This window comes from Triticum urartu, chromosome 3, assembly GCF_003073215.2.
Source record: "Triticum urartu cultivar G1812 chromosome 3, Tu2.1, whole genome shotgun sequence".
NCBI lineage: Eukaryota > Viridiplantae > Streptophyta > Magnoliopsida > Poales > Poaceae > Triticum > Triticum urartu.
The window spans coordinates 433,982,572-434,003,101 of NC_053024.1; positions in this window are offsets into that span (position 1 = coordinate 433,982,572).

The window sequence follows — 20,530 nt, forward strand, 5'->3', positions numbered from 1 at the left end:
ACGAGATCACATCATTAGGTGAATGATCTGATTGACATGACCCATTTCATTAGCTTAGCACCCGATCGTTTAGTATGTTGCTATTGCTTTCTTCATGACTTATACATGTTCCTATGACTATGAGATTATGCAACTCCCGTTTGCCGGAGGAACACTTTGTGTGCTACCAAACGTCACAACGTAAATGGGTGATTATAAAGGTGCTCTACAGGTGTCTCCAAAGGTACATGTTCGAGATTAGGTTGTCACTCCGATTGTCGGAGAGGTATCTCTGGGCCCTCTGTAATGCACATCACTTAACTTGCAAGCTGCAACTAATGAGTTAGTTGCGGGATGATGTATTACAGGAGTAAAGAGACTTGCGTAACGAGATTGAAGTATGGGATACCGACGATCGAATCTGGCAAGTAACATACCGATGACAAAGGGAACAACGTGTTGTTATGCGGTCTGACCGATAAAAGATCTTCGTAGAATATGTAGGAGCCAATATGAGCACAGGTTCCTATTGGTTATTGACGAGACGTGTCTCGGTCATGTCTACATTGTTCTCGAACCCAGGGTCCGCACGCTTAAGGTTACGATGACAGTTATTATGAGTTTATGCTACGATGACAGTTATATTATGAGTTTATGCATTTTGATGTACCGAAGGTTGTTCGTAGTCCCGGATGTGATCACGGACATTTTGATGTACCGAAGGTCTATGTATTCACACATGTACTAAGTTTCGGGTTAATACAATTCTAGCATGAATAATAAACATTTATCATGATATAAGGAAATATGAATAACAACTTTATTATTGCATCTAGGGCATATTTCCTTCAGTTTATATCATATTGCTTGAGTTTATCCCTCTACATCATGTCATCTTGCCTAATGCGTTACTCTGTTCTTATGAATTTAATACTCTAGATGCATGCTGGATAGCGGTCGATGTGTGGAGTAATAGTAGTAGATGCAGAATCATTTTGGTATACTTGACACGGACGTGATGCCTATGTTCATGATCATGCCTAGATATTCTCATAACTATGCGCTTTTCTATCAATTGCTCGGCAGTAATTTGTTCACCCACCATAATATATGTTATCTTGAGAGAAGCCACTAGTGAAACTTGTAACACCCCAAAGATCGTGCTACAGTAATCTCCTGCTGATTTGCCATGTCGTCATGATTAAAAGAATTAAATTCAACTCTCGAATTCAACTTTCAGAAATAAGAAAACAAAAATGTTTTCTAGATTTTCAATAAATGTTCATACCATCTGATTAAATCCCTAAACAATGATAAAGTAAGATAAACTTTACTTGGATTACTAATTTGACCATAGCAACCAATAGTTGGACCAGCAACATTTATATGTGAGCATTTAAATTGAAACATAAATCTGAACATTTTCTAGTAACCTGAAAACTTTGCTTGCTGCACCAAAATATTTTATTTGAATTATGTGTGAAGTATCTTGTAGAACTAAATTCATTTGGTGTTCAAAATGAATGTAAAACAGGAGTTATAATTTATTTAACAAAAAAATAGAAAACATAAAGAAAACACCCACGTGCACAACAGCCCAACTAGCAACAATGGCCCAGCCCACCCACCTGTCCTTCAACCTCCCGCTACAGTGGAAGGCAGCGGAGCCGTGGCGGCCATCCGCCGGCTGTGCCGTGCGTGGCGACCATCCCTGCCTCCCCGACGACTACATAACACCCCCCCCGGACGCCCCTCTCTCCGTCCCCAAACCCTAGCCCCCAAATCCCCTCGCTCCCTCTCTCTCACTTAGAGTTTGTTCATGCCCGAGCTGCTCGCCATGGTGGCTGTCGTCGTCACGGCCACTGGCTTCCCCGGTGCTTGATAATACATGGAGGGGCTCCTGCATCGTCGCCTCCTTCGCCCTCGACTAAGGTCTCGAGCTAGGAGGGCCCCGTGCGCCGCCATCGACCGTCTTCTCCGCGCACGGCCGCCGCCATTCGCCGTCGATTGCCTCGGCTATGGACCACCCCGCGCCTCCCCGAGCTCTCCATACGCCTCGTGGTGAGCTCCTCCTTTGATTCCCCTCGACCTCGATCTTGATTCGCTCCATTTACTGTCGCCCCACGGGCATGGTCGCCATGGCCGAAGCTTCGCGTCTGTATACGCTCGCTGCATATGGCCGCGTCCACGCGCGCCCCTGCCCGCCAGCCCGTGCCCTGGCCGTGCCCCGCGCCCGCTCGTGCGTGCGCCCGCCGCTACCGGGGCCGCGCGCCCGCGATCCCCGCTACTCTGCTGCATACATGCTGCTGCTCAAGCTCCTACCGTTGCTCTGCTGCTGCCTAGAGCCGCTGCCGCTATGCTATTGCGCTGCTCTGCTCATTGCAATTGCCGCCGGCTGCTGTTGCTTTCTACTAGCCATGGGCATGCCATGGCCGAGTGTGTAGTATGCGTGTGTGTTGTGGCCGGCTTGGCCATTGTCCAGTGCGGCCGGCCCTTGCTTGATTAGGACTAGATTAGTTAGGGTTAATTTAGTGCTAATTTAATTTAATAGAAAATGACATGTGGGCCACTCCTGTTAACTATCTCAAATTAAATGAATTAATAAAACTGAGTCCATGGCAACCGGGCCCCTACGGGCACTATTCACCCGTTGACCAGTCAAGTATTGACTGAGGTCAACTCAGACCCTGCCCCCACCTGTAAGCCTCTGGGTCTAGCTGTCCCTAGGTACAAAAGGTATTTTTGCATTTTATTCTCAAAATTAATATAGATTCAAAAATCTTTCATACTTTGAAAATTAATTGCCGCTCCAGTGAAGAAACCCAAGAACCCAAACCCGAGACGAAGTGTTTCTATTAGGGGAACGGTCATTGGTAGCGGAACTGCCTCAAATACTGAAGGAAATATGCCCTAGAGGCAATAATAAAGTTATTATTTATTTCCTTATATCATGATAAAAGTTTATTATTCATGCTAGAATTGTATTAACCGGAAACATAATACATGTGTGAATACATAGACAAATAGAGTGTCACTAGTACATAGACAAATAGAGTGTCACTAGTATGCCTCTACTTGACTAGCTCGTTAATCAAAGATGGTTATGTTTTCTAACCATGGACAAAGAGTTGTTATTTGATTAACGGGATCACATCATTAGTTGAATGATCTGATTGACATGACCCATTCCATTAGCTTAGCACCTGATCGTTTAGTATGTTGCTATTGCTTTCTTCATGACTTATACATGTTCCTATGACTATGAGATTATGCAACTCCCGTTTGCCGGAGGAACACTTTGGGTGCTACCAAACGTCACAACGTAACTGGGTGATTATAAAGGAGCTCTACAGGTGTCTCCAAAGGTACATGTTGGGTTAACGTATTTCGAGATTAGGATTTGTCACTCCGATTGTCGGAGAGGTATCTCTGGGCCCTCTCGGTAATGCACATCACATAAGCCTTGCAAGCATTGCAACTAATGAGTTAGTTGCGAGATGATGTATTACAGAACGAGTAAAGAGACTTGCCGGTAACGAGATTGAACTAGGTATTGAGATACCGACGATCGAATCTCGGGCAAGTAACATACCGATGACAAAGGGAACAACAGTATGTTGTTATGCGGTCTGACCGATAAAGATCTTCGTAGAATATGTAGGAGCCAATATGAGCATCCAGGTTCCGCTATTGGTTATTGACCGGAGACATGTCTCGGTCATGTCTACATTGTTCTCGAACCCGTAGGGTCCGCACGCTTAAGGTTTCGATGACAGTTATATTATGAGTTTATGAGTTTTGATGTACCGAAGTTAGTTCGGAGTCCCGGATGTGATCACGGACATGACGAGGAGTCTCGAAATGGTCGAGACATAAAGATTGATATATTGGACAGCTATATTCGGACACCGGAAGTGTTCCGAGTGATTTCGGAGAAAACCGGAGAGCCGGAGGGTTACCGGAAGCCCCCCGGGAGAAGTAATGGGCCATATGGGCCTTAGTGGAGAGAGAGAGGGGCAGCCAGAGGTGGGCTGCGAGCCTCCTCCCCCCTGGTCCTAATTGTACTAGGAGAGGGGGGCGGCGCCCCCCCTTCCCTCTCCCTCCCCACTTCTTTCCCCCTCCTAGTAGGAGTCCTACTCCTACTAGGAGGAGGACTCCTCCTGGCGCGCCTATAGGGGCCGACCGGCCTCCTCCCCTTGCTCCTTTATATACGGGGGCAGGGGGGCACCCCTAGACACAAGTTGATCTTCGTGATCGTTCCTTAGCCGTGTGCGGTGCCCCCTCCACCATATTCCACCTCGGTCATATTGTAGCGGTGCTTAGGCGAAGCCCTGCGACGGTAGTACATCAAGATTGTCACCACGCCGTCGTGCTGACGGAACTCTTCCCCGACGCTTTGCTGGATCGGAGCCCGGGGATCGTCATCGAGCTGAACGTGTGCTAGAACTCGGAGGTGCCGTAGTTTTAGTGCTTGATCGGTCAGACCGTGGAGACGTATGACTACATCAACCAAACGCTTCGGTTGTCGATCTACAAGGGTACGTAGATCACACTCTCCCCTCTCGTTGCTATGCATCACCATGATCTTGCGTGTGCGTAGGAATTTTTTTGAAATTACTATGTTCCCCAACACAACAGAAACCACCTCAAAGTTATTCTTTCCGATCAATCCATTGGGCTATTCCTATAAGTGTCACAAAAAGCCCAAGAGTTCGTAGTAAAATAACACCTTAAGACACAAATCAACCAAAACCCTAATGTCACCTAGATACTCCAATGTCACCTCAAGTATCCACGGGTATGATTATGTGATATGCATCACACAATCTCAGATTCATCTATTCAATCAACACAAATAACTTCAAAGAGTGCCCCAAAGTTTCTATCGGAGAGTCAAGACGAAAACATGTGCCAACCCCTATGCATAGATTCCCAAGGTCATGGAACCCGCAAGTTGATCACCAAAACATACATCAAGTGAATCAATAGAATACCCCATTGTCACCACAGGTATCCCACGCAAGACATACATCAAGTGTTCTCAAATCCTTAAAGACTCAATCCGATAAGATAACTTCAAAGGGAAAACTCAATCCATTACAAGAGATAGAGGGGGAGAAACATCATAAGATCCAACTATAATAGCAAAGCTCGCGGTACATCAAGATCACGCCATATCAAGAACACGAGAGAGAGAGAGATAGAGAGAGATCAAACACATAGCTACTGGTACATACCGTCAGCCCCGAGGGTGGACTACTCCCTCCTCATCATGGAGAGCGCCGGGATGATGAAGATGGCCACCAGAGAGGGATCCCCCCTCCGGCAGGGTGCCGGAACGGGTCTAGATTGGTTTTCGGTGGCTACAGAGGCTTGCAGCGGCGAAACTCCCGATCTAGGTAATTTGGGGGGGGTTCTGTATTTATAGGATTTTTTGGCATCGGGAACAAGTCAGGAGGGTCCCCGAGTCGTCCACGAGATAGGGGGCGTGCCCAGGGGGTAGGGCGCGCCCTCCACCCTCATGGACGGCTCGGGACTCTTCTGGCCCAACTCTTTTACTCCGGGGGCTTCTTTTAGTCCATAAAAAATCATCAAAAATTTGCACGTCAATTGGACTCCGTTTGGTATTCCTTTTCTGTAAAACTCAAAAAAAGGAAAAAACAGAAACTGGCACCGGGCTCTAGGTTAATAGATTAGTCCCAAAAATAATATAAAATAGCATATAAATGCATATAAAACATCCTAGATGGATAATATAATAGCATGGAACAATCAAAAATTATAGATACATTGGAGACATATCAAGCATCCCCAAGCTTAATTCCTGCTCGTCCCCGAGTAGGTAAATGATAAAAACAGAATTTTTGGTGTGGAATGCTACCTAACATAGTTTTCAATGTAATTTTCTTTATTATGCCATGAATATTCAGATCCGAAAGATTCAAGACAAAAGTTTAATATTGACATAAGAATAATAATACTTCCAGCATACTAACCAAGCAATTATGTCTTCTCAAAATAACATAGCCAAAGAAAGCTCATCCCTACAAAATCATATAGTTTGGCCATGCTTCATTTTCATCACACAAAATTCTCCCATCATGCACAACCCCGATGACAAGCCAAGCAATTGTTTCATACTTTAGTATTCTCAAACTTTTTCAACTTTCACGCAATACATGACCGCGAGCCATGGACATAGCACTATGGGTGGAATAGAATATGATGATGGAGGTTGTGTGGAGAAGACAAAAAGGAGAAAGTCTCACATCAACGCGGCTAATCAATGGGTTATGGAGATACCCATCAACTGATGTCAATGCGAGGAGTAGGGATTGCCAACGGATGCACTAGAGCTATAAATGTATGAAAGCTCAACAAAAGAAACCTAGTGGGTGTGCATCCAACTTGCTTGCTCACGAAGACCTAGGGCATTTTGAGGAAGCCCATCATTGGAATATACAAGCCAAGTTCTATAATGAAAAATTCCCACTAGTATATGAAAGTGACAAAATAAGAGACTCTCTATCATGAAGATCATGGTGCTACTTTGAAGCACAAGTGTGGAAAATGATAGTAACATTGCCCCTTATATCTTTTTGTCTCATTTTTTTGGGACTTCTCTTTTTTATTCGGCCTTTCTCTTTTTATTTTTTATTTTTTTATTTCCTCACACGGGACAATGTTCTAATAATGATGATCATCACACTTCTATTTATTTACAACTCAAAAATTACAACTCGATACTAGAACAAAATATGACTCTATATGAATGCCTCCGGCGGTGTACCGGGATATGCAATGAATCAAGAGTGACATGTATGAAAAATGAATGGTGGCCTTGCCACAAATACTATGTCAACTACATGATCATGCAAGGCAATATGACAATGATGAAGCGTGTCATAATAAACGGAACGATAGAAAGTTGCATGTCAATATATCTCGGAATGACTATGGAAATGCCATAATAGGTAGGTATGGTGGCTGTCTTCAGGAGGATATAAGGAGGCTTATGTGTGATAGAGCATATCATATCACGGCGTTTGGATGCACCAGCGAAGTTTGCACCAACTCTCTAGGTGAGAAAGGGCAATGGACGATACCGAAGAGGCTAGCAATGATGGAAGGGTGGGAGTGCGTATAATCCATGGACTCAACATTAGTCATAAAGAACTCACATACTTATTGCAAAAATCTACAAGTCATCAAAACCAAGCACTACGTGCATGCTCCTAGGGGGATAGATTGGTAGGAAAAGACCATCGCTCGTCCCCGACCGCCACTCATAACGAGGACAATCAAAGAAACACCTCATGCTTCAAATTTGTTACACAACGGTTACCATACGTGCATGCTACGGGACTTGCAAACATCAACACAAGTATTTCTCAAATTCACAAATACTCAACTAGCATGACTCTAATATCACCATCTTCATATCTCAAAACAATCATCAAGTATCAAACTTCTCATAGTATTCAATGCACTCTATATGAAAGTTTTTATTATACCCATCTTGGATGCCTATCATATTAGGACTAATTTTATAGCCAAAGCAAATTACCATGCTGTTCTAAAAGACTCTCAAAATAATATAAGTGAAGCACTAGAGCAAAATCATCTAGCTCAAAAGATATAAGTGAAGCACATAGAGTATCTAATAAATTCCGATTCATGCGTGTCTCTCCGAAAAGGTGTGTACAGCAAGGATGATTGTGGTAAACTAAAAATCAAAGACTCAAATCATACAAGACGCTCCAAGAAAAACACATATCATGTGGTGAATAAAAATATAGCCTCAAGTAAAGTTACCGATAGACGAAGACGAAAGAGGGGATGCCTTCCGGGGCATCCCCAAGCTTAGGCTTTTGGTTGTCCTTGAATTTTACCTTGGGGTGCCTTGGGAATCCCCAAGTTTAGGCTCTTGCAACTCCTTATTCCATAGTCCATCGAATCTTTACCCAAAACTTGAAAACTTCACAACACAAAACTTAAAAAAAACTCGTAAGCTCCATTAGTATAAGCAAATAAATCACCACTTAGGTACTGTTGTGAACTTATTCTAAATTCATATTGGTGTAATATCTATTGTATTCCAAATTCTATATGGTTCATACCCTCCGATACTACTCATAGATTCATCAAAATAAGCAAACAACACAATGAAAACAGAATTTGTCAAAAACAAAACAGTCTGTAGTAATCTGGAGATTTTGAATACTTATGTAACTCCAAAAATTCTGAAAAATTAAGACGACCAGGATAAAAAGTATATTGATCTACTGCAATTGGAATTGGTATTTTATCGCTCTCTAGTAAAAAATGATAATTGTTTTCGTGAGCACATACTTTCTATTTTATCAACAAGATCAAACAACAATCACCCAAGAAGATCCTAAAGGCTCTACTTGGAACAAACACTAATTAAAACATAAAACCACATCTAACTAGAGGCTAGGTAGATTATTTATTACTAAATAGGAGCAAAAGGCAAAGACCAAAAATAAAATTGGGTTGCCTCCCAACAAGCGCTATCGTTTAACGCCCCTAACTAGGCATGATGATTTCAATGATGCTCACATAAAAGATACGAATTGAAAAATAAAGAGAGCATCATGAAGAATATGAATAGCACATTTAAGTATAACCCACTTCCTATCCATAGGGATTTTGTGAGCACACAATTTATGGGAATAAGAATCAACTAGCATAGGAAAGCAACACAAGCATAACTTCAAAAATTTAAGCACATAGAGAGGAAACTTGATATTATTGCAATTCCTACAAGCATATATTCCTCCCTCATAATAATTTTCAGTAGAATCATGAATGAATTCAACAATATAACCATCACATAAAGCATTCTTTTCATGATCTACAAGCATATAATTTTTATTACTCTCCACATAAACAAATTTCTTCTCATGAATAGTAGAGGGAGCAAACTCAACAAAATAACTATCATGTGAGGCATAATCCAATTGAAAATTAAAATCAAGATGACAAGTTTCATGGTTATCATTGTTATTTACAGCATACATGTCGTCACAATAATCATCATAGATAGCAACTTTGTTCTCATAATCAATTGGAACCTCTTCCGAAATAGTGGATTCATCACTAAATAAAGTCATGACCTCTCCAAATCCACTTTCATAATTATCACAATAAGATTCAACACCCTCCAAAATAGTGGGATCATTACTTCCTAAAGTTGACACACTTCCAAACCCACTTTCATCAATATAATCATCATAAATAGGAGGCATGCTATCATCATAATAAATTTGCTCATCAAAACTTGGGGGACAAAAAATATCATCTTCATCAAACATAGCATCCCCAAGCTTGTGGCTTTGCATATCATTAGCATCATGGATATTCAAAGAATTCATACTAACAACATTGCAATCATGCTCATCATCCAAAGATTTAGTGCCAAACATTTTGATGCATTCTTCTTCTAACACTTTGGCACAATTATCGGAATCCTTATTTTCACGAAAGATTTAACAAGATGAAGCATATGAGGCAACCTTAATTCCATTTTTTGTAGTTTTCTTTTATAGAATAAACTAGTGATAAAACAAGAAACTGAAAGATTCGATTGCGAGATCTAAAGATATACCTTCAAGTGCTAACCTCCCCGACAACGGCGCCAGAAAAGAGCTTGATGTCTACTACACAACCTTCTTCTTATAGACGTTGTTGGGCCACCAAGTGCAGAGGTTTGTAGGACAGTAGCAAATTTCCCTCAAGTGGATGACCTAAGGTTTATCAATCCATGGGAGGCGTAGGATGAAGATGGTCTCTCTCAAACAACCCTACAACCAAATAGCAAAGAGTCTCTTGTGTCCCCGACACACCCAATACAATGGTAAATTGTATAGGTGCACTAGTTCGGCGAAGAGATGGTGATACAAGTGCAATATGGATGGTATATATAGGTTTTTGTAATCTGAAAATATAAAAATAGAAGGGTAACTAATGATAAAAGTGAGCGAAAATGGTATTGGAATGCATTGAAACAAGGCCTAGGGTTCATACTTTCACTGGTGCAAGTTCTCTCAACAATGATAACATAATCAGATCATATAACTATCCCTCAACATGCAACAAAGAGTCACTCCAAAGTCACTAATAGCGGAGAACAAACGAAGAGATTATTGTAGGGTACGAAACCACCTCAAAGTTATTCTTTCCGATCAATCCATTGGGCTATTCCTATAAGTTTCACAAACAGCTCTAGAGTTCGTAGTAAAATAACACCTTAAGACACAAATCAACCAAAACCCTAATGTCACCTAGATACTCCAATGTCACCTCAAGTATCCACGGGTATGATTATACGATATGCATCACACAATCTCAGATTCATCTATTCAACCAACACAAAGAACTTCAAAGAGTGCCCCAAAGTTTCTACCGGAGAGTCAAGACGAAAACGTGTGCCAACCCCTATGCATAGATTCCCAAGGTCATGGAACCCGCAAGTTGATCACCAAAACATACATCGAGTGAATCAATAGAATACCCCATTGTCACCACGGGTATCCCACGCAAGACATACATCAAGTGTTCTCAAATCCTTAAAGACTCAATCCGATAAGATAACTTCAAAGGGAAAACTCAATCCATTACAAGAGATAGAGGGGGATAAACATCATAAGATCCAACTATAATAGCAAATCTTGTGGTACATCAAGATTGTGCCATATCAAGAACATGAGAGAGAGAGAGATCAAACACATAGCTACTGGTACATACCCTCAGCCCCGAGGGTGGACTACTCCCTCCTTGTCATGGAGAGCGCCAGGATGATGAAGATGGCCACCGGAGAGGGATCCCCCCTCCGGCAGGGTGCCGGAACGGGTCTAGATTGGTTTTTGGTGGCTACAGAGGTTTGCAGCGGCGGAACTCCTGATCTAGGTTACTTTTCGGGGGTTTATATATTTATAGGAATTTTTGGCATCGGGAATAAGTCAGGGGGGTCCCCGAGTCGTCCACGAGATAGGAGGGCGCACCCAGGGGGGTAGGGCGCGCCCTCCACCCTCGTGGACGGCTCATGACTCTTTTGGCCCAACTTTTTTACTCCGGGGGCTTCTTTTGGTCCATAAAAAATCATCAAAAATTGGCACGTCAATTGGACTCCGTTTGGTATTCCTTTTCTGTAGAACTCAAAAACAAGGAAAAACAGAAACTGACACTGGGATCTAGGTTAATACATTAGTCCCAAAAATCATATAAATAGCATATAAAACATCCTAGATGGATAATATAATAGCAAGGAACAATCAAAAATTATAGATACGTTGGAGACGTATCAGTGTCATCTGGAATTTCCTTGTAGATGTGTGCCATGGAGTCGTGGTCTTTTCTGGGCTTGGCATACACATCAGTATCATTTTCTCCTTCTTGAGGAGCATTGATCAGCTTGGCCCACTCAGCAATAGTAGATTGGTACCTTGTACCCTCAGTCATCCAGACTATCTTGCCATCTGGGTAAAAGTGAACTGTGGAATAAAACTGCACCGCCATCTCATCATTCCACTTTGTTAGCTTCTGACCCACAAACTTGTCAACTCCATTCATTCTGAAGCTCTCATAAACTCCAGGAAAGTGATCTTCATTGTTGTCAATGAACTTCCAATCAACCTGTCTCATGTCACAGACAATAGGCCTCTTGTCCAGGAGGACAGTCTCATAGAAATCATGTTGTTCCTTGGTGTGGAACACGTAGTCTATAACAGTCCTTCTTGTAGCATAGGGATCTGTATGCCTCCAAAGTCTGAGACCAGCATCTTTCCTTATGTTCATGTTTTCAGCCACATGATGAGTGTCATCATGGTCTGGAATCTTGGGCTTGAGCTTTCTAAGCACTTGGGCCTCTTCATCTTCTTCAATTTCAGGCACTGGGGCCTTGTTCTTCTTAGCAGCAGGTATGTTCCTAGTGCTTATCTTTGGTACAGAGGACTTGGGAGCAGTCTTGGGCTTGGATGGGGCAGCCCCTGACTTGATTTGCATCTCCCATGTGTTGAGGACGTAGTATTTAAAAAAATTGCCTACGATCACACAAGATCTATCTAGGAGAAGCATAGCAACGAGCGGGGAGAGTGTGTCCACGTACCCTCGTAGACCAAAAGCGGAAGCATTAAGTAACGTGGTTGATGTAGTCGAACGTCTTCGCGATCCAACCGATCAAGTACCGAACGCACGACACCTCCGCGATCTGCACACGTTCGGCTCGGTGACGTCCCTTGAACTCTATATCCAGCTGAGGCTGAGGAAGAGTTTTGTAAGCATGACGGCGTGATGACAGTGGTGATGAAGTTACCGAAGCAGGGCTTCGCCTAAGCACTACGACAAATATGACTGAGATGGAAAACTATGGAGGGGGGGCACCGCACACGGCTAAGAAATCAACTTGTGTGTCCTTGGGTGCCCCCTGCCCACGTATAGAAAGGAGGGAGGAAGAGGAGGCCGTCCTAGGAGGGGCGCGCCTATAGGGGGAGTCCAACTAGGATTCCCAATCCTAGTTGGAGTCCCGTTCCTTTTCCAAGAGGGAGAGAGGGAAGGAGTAGGAGAGGGAGAAGGAGAGAGAGGGGGGCATCACCCCCTCCCTAGTCCAATTAGGACTTTCCATGGGGGGGCGCGCGGCCACCCCCTGAGGCCCTTCTCTCCTTTCCCATATGGCCCATTAAGGCCCACTACTTCCCCCGGCGAATTCTCGTAACTCTTCGGTACTCTGAAAAAATACCCGAATCACTCGAAACCTTTCCGATGTCCGAATATAGCCTTCCAATATATCAATCTTTACATCTCGACCATTTCGAGACTCCTTGTCATGTCCGTGATCTCATCCGGGACTCCAAACAACCTTCGATACATCAAATCACATAACTTGTAATACAAATTGTCATCGAACGTTAAGCGTGCGGACCCTACGGGTTCGAGAACTATGTAGACATGACCGAGACACATCTCTAGTCAATAACCATTAGCGGAACCTGGATGCCCATATTGGCTCCTACATATTCTACGAAGATCTTTATCGGTCAAACCGCATAACAACATACGTTGCTCCCTTTGTCATCGGTATGTTACTTGCCCGAGATTCGATCGTCGGTATCATCATACCTAGTTCAATCTCATTACCGGCAAGTCTCTTTACTCGTTCTGTAATGCTTCGTCCCGCAACTAACTCATTAGTCACATTGCTTGCAAGGCTTATAGTGATGTGCATTACCGAGAGGGCCCAGAGATACCTCTCCGACAATCAAAGTGACAAATCCTAATCTCGATCTATGCCAACTCAACAAACACCATCGGAGACACCTAGAGAGCATATTTATAATCACCCAGTTACATTGTGACATTTGATAGCACACTAAGTGTTCCTCCGGTATTCAGGAGTTGCATAATCTCATAGTATAGGAACATGTATAAGTCATGAAGAAAGCAATAGCAACAAACTAAACGATCATAGTGCTAAGCTAACAGATGGGTCTTGTCCATCACATCATTCTCTAATGATGTGATCCCGTTCATCAAATGACAACACATGTCTATGGCTAGGAAACTTAACCATCTTTGATTAACGAGCTAGTCAAGTAGAGGCATACTAGGGACACTCTGTTTGTCTGTGTATTCACACATGTATCAAGTTTCCGGTTAATACAATTCTAGCCTGAATAAGAAACATTTATCATGATATAAGAAATATAAATAACAACTTTATTATTGCCTCTAGGGCATATTTCCTTTAGTCTCCCACTTGCACTAGAGTCAATAATCTAGTTCACATCATCATGTGATTTAACACCAATAGTTCACATTTTTATGTGATTAGTTCACATCTCCATGTGACTAATACCCAAAGGGTTTACTAGAGTCAATAATTTAGTTCACATCGCTATGTGATTAACACCCAAAGAGTGATCATGTTTTGCTTGTGAGAGAAATTTAGTCAATGGGTCTACCACATTCAGAGCCATATGTATTTTGCAAAACAAAATTATGTCTACAATGCTCTGCACGGAGCTACTCTAGCTAATTACTCCCACTTTTAATATGTGTCCAGATTGAGACTCAGAGTCATCCTGATCGGTGTCAAAACTTGCATCGACGTAACTCTTTACGATGAACTTTTTGTCACCTCCATAACCGAGAAACATATCCTTATTCCACTAAGGATAATTTTGATTGATGTCCAGTGATTCACTCCTGGATCACCATTGTACCCTCTTGCCAAACTCTTGGTGAGGTACACAATAGGTCTGGTACACAGCATAGCATACTTCATTGAACCTATGGCTGAGGCATAGGGAATGAATTTTCATTCTCTTTCTATTTTCTGTCATGGTCAGTTTTTGAGTCTTTACTCAAATTCACACCTTGCAACACAGGCAAGAACTCCTTCTTTGACTGTTCCATTTTGAACTACTTCAAAATCTTGTCAAGGTATGTACTCATTGAAAAATATATCAAGCGTCTTGATCTATATCTATAGATCTTGATGCTCAATATGTAAGTAGCTTCACCGAGGTCTTTCTTTGAAAAACTCCTTTCAAACACTCCTTTATGCTTTCCACAAAATTCTACATCATTTTATCAGAAAGGCTGTACTGCTCCCACTCACTTTCTTGTAAATACAGGCTTCACCGCAAGTCTGTATAAAACCATATGCTTTGATCACTTTATCAAAGCATATATTCCAACTCCGAGATGGTTGCACCAGTCCATAGATGGATCCCTGGAGCTTTCACACTTTGTTAGCACCTTTAGGATTGTTAAAACCTTCTTGTTGCATCATATACAACTCTTCTTTAAGAAATCCATTAAGGAATGCAGTTCTGACATCCATTTGCCAAATTTCATAAAATGTGGCAATTGCTAACATGATTCGGACAGACTTAAGCATCTCTACGAGTGAGAAAAACTCATCGTAGTCAACATCTTGAACTTGTTAAAAACCTTGTGCGACAATTCGAGCTTTGTATATAGTAATACTACTATCAACGTCTATCTTCCTCTTGAAGATCCATTTATTCTCAATGGCTTGCCGATCATTGGGCAAGTCAACCCAAGTCCACACTTTGTTCTTATACATGGATCCCATCTCAGATTTCATGGCCTCAAGCCATTTTGCAGAATCTAGGCTCATCATCGCTTCCTCATAGTTTGTAGGTTTGTCATGGTCTAGTAACATGACTTCTAGAAAGGATTACCGTACCACTCTGGTGCGGACCATACTCTGGTTGACCTACGAGGTTCGGTAGTAACTTGATCTGAAGTTTCATGATCATCATCATTAGCTTCCTCACTAATTGGCGTATGAATCACTAGAACTGATTTCTGTGATGAACTACTTTCCAATTCGGGAGAAGGTACAATTACCTCATCATGTTCTACATTCCTCCCACTCACTTCTTTCGAAAGAAATTTCTTCTCTAGAAAGGATCCATTCTTAGCAACGAATATCTTGCCTTCGGATCTGTGATAGAAGGTGTACCCAATAGTTTCCTTTGGGTATCCTATGAAGACGCATTTCTCTAATTTGGGTTCGAGCTTATCGGGTTGAAACTTTTTCACATAAGCATCATAGTCCCAAACTTTAAGAAACGACAGCTTAGGTTTCTTGCCAAACCACAGTTCATATGGCGTCGTCTCAATGGATTTAGATGGTGCCCTATTAAACGTGAATGCAACTGTCTCTAATGCATAACCCCAAAACAATAGTGGTAAATCGGTAAGAGACATCATAGATCGCACCATATCTAATAAAGTATGGTTATGACGTTCGGACACACCTTTACGCCGTGCTGTTCCAGGTGGCGTGAGTTGCGAAACCATTCCACATTGTTTCAAATGAATACCTAAGTGGTGATTTATTTGCTTATACTAATGGAGCTTACGAGTTTTTTTTTAAGTTTTGTGTTGTGAAGTTTTCAAGTTTTGGGTAAAGATTCGATGGACTATGGAATAAGGAGTGGCAAGAGCCTTAGCTTGAGGATTCCCAAGGCACCCCAAGGTAAAATTCAAGGACAACCAAAAGCCTAAGCTTGGGGATGCCCCGGAAGGCATCCCCTCTTTCGTCTTCGTCTATCGGTAACTTTACTTGAGGCTATATTTTTATTCACCACATGATATGTGTTTTGCTTGGAGCGTCTTGTATGATTTGAGTCTTTGATTTTTAGTTTACCACAATCATCCTTGCTGTACACACCTTTTTGGAGAGACACGCATGAATCGGAATTTATTAGATACTCTATGTGCTTCACTTATATCTTTTGAGCTAGATGATTTTGCTCTAGTGCTTCACTTATATTATTTTGAGAGTCTTTTAGAACAGCATGGTAATTTGCTTTGGCTATAAAATTAGTCCTAATATGATAGGCATCCAAGATGGGTATAATAAAAACTTTCATATAGAGTGCATTGAATACTATGAGAAGTTTGATACTTGATGATTGTTTTGAGATATGAAGATGGTGATATTAGAGTCATGCTAGTTGAGTATTTGTGAATTTGAGAAATACTTGTGTTGATGTTTGCAAGTCCCGTAGCATGCACGTATGGTAACCGTTGTGTAACAAATTTGAAGCATGAGGTGTTTCTTTGATTGTCCTCGTTATGAGTGGCGGTCGGGGACGAGCGATGGTCTTTTCCTACCAATCTATCCCCCTAGGAGCATGCACGTAGTGCTTGGTTTTGATGACTTGTAGATTTTTGCAATAAGTATGTGAGTTCTTTATGACTAATGTTGAGTCCATGGATTATACGCACTCCCACCCTTCCATCATTGCTAGCCTCTTCGGTATCGTCCATTGCCCTTTCTCACCTAGAGAGTTGGTGCAAACTTCGCCGGTGCATCCAAACCCCGTGATATGATATGCTCTATCACACATAAGCCTCCTTATATCCTCCTGAAGACAGCCACCATACCTACCTATTATGGCATTTCCATAGCCATTCCGAGATATATTGCCATGCAACTTTCCATCGTTCCGTTTATTATGACACGCTTCATCATTGTCATATTGCCTTGCATGATCATGTAGTTGACATAGTATTTGTGGCAAGGCCACCATTCATTTTTCATACATGTCACTCTTGATTCATTGCATATCCCGGTACACCGCCGGAGGCATTCATATAGAGTCATATTTTGTTCTAGTATCGAGTTGTAATTTTTGAGTTGTAAATAAATAGAAGTGTGATGATCATCATTATTAGAACATTGTCCCGTGTGAGGAAATAAAAAAATAAAAAATAAAAAGAGAAAGGCCGAATAAAAAAGAGAAGTCCCAAAAAAATGAGACAAAAAGATATAAGGGACAATGTTACTATCATTTTCCACACTTGTGCTTCAAAGTAGCACCATGATCTTCATGATAGAGAGTCTCTTATTTTGTCACTTTCATATACTAGTGGGAATTTTTCATTATAGAACTTGGCTTGTATATTCCAATGATGGGCTTCCTCAAAATGCCCTAGGTCTTCGTGAGCAAGCAAGTTGGATGCACACCCACTAGGTTTCTTTTGTTGAGCTTTCATACATTTATAGCTCTAGTGCATCCGTTGGCAATCCCTACTCCTCGCATTGACATCAGTTGATGGGTATCTCCATAACCCATTGATTAGCCGCGTTGATGTGAGACTTTCTCCTTTTTGTCTTCTCCACACAACCTCCATCATCATATTCTATTCCACCCATAGTGCTATGTCCATGGCTCGCGGTCATGTATTGCGTGAAAGTTGAAAAAGTTTGAGAATACTAAAGTATGAAACAATTGCTTGGCTTGTCATCGGGGTTGTGCATGATGGGAGAATTTTGTGTGATGAAAATGAAGCATGGCCAAACTATATGATTTTGTAGGGATGAGCTTTCTTTGGCTATGTTATTTTGAGAAGACATAATTGCTTGGTTAGTATGCTGGAAGTATTATTATTCTTATGTCAATATTAAACTTTTGTCTTGAATCTTTCGGATCTGAATATTCATGGCATAATAAAGAAAATTACATTGAAAACTATGTTAGGTAGCATTCCACACCAAAAATTCTGTTTTTATCATTTACCTACTCGGGGACGAGCAGGAATTAAGCTTGGGGATGCTTGATATGTCTCCAATGTATCTATAATTTTTGATTGTTCCATGCTATTATATTATCCATCTAGGATGTTTTATATGCATTTATATGCTATTTTATATTATTTTTGGGACTAATCTATTAACCTAGAGCCCGGTGCCAGTTTCTGTTTTTTCCTTGTTTTTGAGTTTTACAGAAAAGGAATACCAAACGGAGTCCAATTGACGTGCCAATTTTTGATGATTTTTTATGGACTAAAAGAAGCCCCCGGAGTAAAAGAGTTGGGCCAGAAGAGTCCCGAGCCGTCCATGAGGGTGGAGGGCGCGCCCTACCCCCTGGGCACGCCCCCTATCTCGTGGACGACTCGGGGACCCTCCTGACTTGTTCCCGATGCCAAAAAATCCTATAAATACAGAACCCCCCCCAAATTACCTAGATCGGGAGTTTCGCCGCTGCAAGCCTCTGTAGCCACCGAAAACCAATCTAGACCCGTTCCGGCACCCTGCCGGAGGGGGGATCCCTCTCTGGTGGCCATCTTCATCATCCCGGCGCTCTCCATGATGAGGAGGGAGTAGTCCACCCTCGGGGCTGACGGTATGTACCAGTAGCTATGTGTTTGATCTCTCTCTATCTCTCTCTCTCTCGTGTTCTTGATATGGCGTGATCTTGATGTACCGCGAGCTTTGCTATTATAGTTGGATCTTATGATGTTTCTCCCCCTCTATCTCTTGTAATGGATTGAGTTTTCCCTTTGAAGTTATCTTATCGGATTGAGTCTTTAAGGATTTGAGAACACTTGATGTATGTCTTGCGTGGGATACCTGTGGTGACAATGGGGTATTCTATTGATTCACTTGATGTATGTTTTGGTGATCAACTTGCGGGTTCCGTGACCTTGGGAATCTATGCATAGGGGTTGGCACATGTTTTCGTCTTGACTCTCCGATAGAAACTTTGGGGCACTCTTTGAAGTTATTTGTGTTGATTGAATAGATGAATCTGAGATTGTGTGATGCATATCACATAATCATACCCGTGGATACTTGAGGTGACATTGGAGTATCTAGGTGACATTAGGGTTTTGGTTGATTTGTGTCTTAAGGTGTTATTTTACTACGAACTCTTGGGCTTTTTGTGACACTTATAGGAATAGCCCAATGGATTGATCGGAAAGAATAACTTTGAGGTGGTTTCTGTTGGGGAACGTAGTAATTTCAAAAAATTTCCTACGCACACGCAAGATCATGGTGATGCATAGCAACGAGAGGGGAGAGTGTGATCTACGTACCCTTGTAGATCGACAACCGAAGCGTTTGGTTGATGTAGTCATACGTCTCCACGGTCTGACCGATCAAGCACTAAAACTACGGCACCTCCGAGTTCTAGCACACGTTCAGCTCGATGACGATCCCCGGGCTCCGATCCAGCAAAGCGTCGGGGAAGAGTTCCGTCAGCACGACGGCGTGGTGACGATCTTGATGTACTACCGTCGCAGGGCTTCGCCTAAGCACCGCTACAATATGACCGAGGTGGAATATGGTGGAGGGGGGCACCGCACACGGCTAAGGAACGATCACGAAGATCAACTTGTGTCTAGGGGTGCCCCCCTGCCCCCGTATATAAAGGAGCAAGGGGAGGAGGCCGGTCGGCCCCTATAGGCGCGCCAGGAGGAGTCCTCCTCCTAGTAGGAGTAGGACTCCTACTAGGAGGGGGAAAGAAGTGGGGAGGGAGAGGGAAGGGGGGGCGCCGCCCCCCTCTCCTAGTACAATTAGGACCAGGGGGGAGGAGGCTCGCAGCCCACCTCTGGCTGCCCCTCTCTCTCTCCACTAAGGCCCATATGGCCCATTACTTCTCCCGGGGGGCTTCCGGTAACCCTCCGGCTCTCCGGTTTTCTCCGAAATCACTCGGAACACTTCCGGTGTCCGAATATAGCCGTCCAATATATCAATCTTTATGTCTCGACCATTTCGAGACTCCTCTTCATGTCCGTGATCACATCCGGGACTCCGAACTAACTTCGGTACATCAAAACTCATAAACTCATAATATAACCGTCATCGAAACCTTAAGCGTGCGGACCCTACGGGTTCGAGAACAATGTAGACATGACCGAGACAACGTCTCCCGGTCAATAACCATAGCGGAACCTGGGATGCTCATATTGGCTTCCTACATATTCTATGAAGATCTTTATCGGTCAGACCGCATAAACAACATACGTTGTTCCCTTTGTTCATCAGTATGTTACTTGCCGAGATTCGATCGTCGGTATCTCAATACCTAGTTTCATCTCGTTACCGGCAAGTCTCTTACTCGTTCTGTAATACATCATTCTCGCAACTAACTCATTAGTGCAATGCTTGCAAGGCTTATGTGATGTGCATTACCGGAGAGGGCCCAGAGATACCTCTCCGACAATCGGGAGTGACAATCCTAATCTCGAAATACGCCAACCC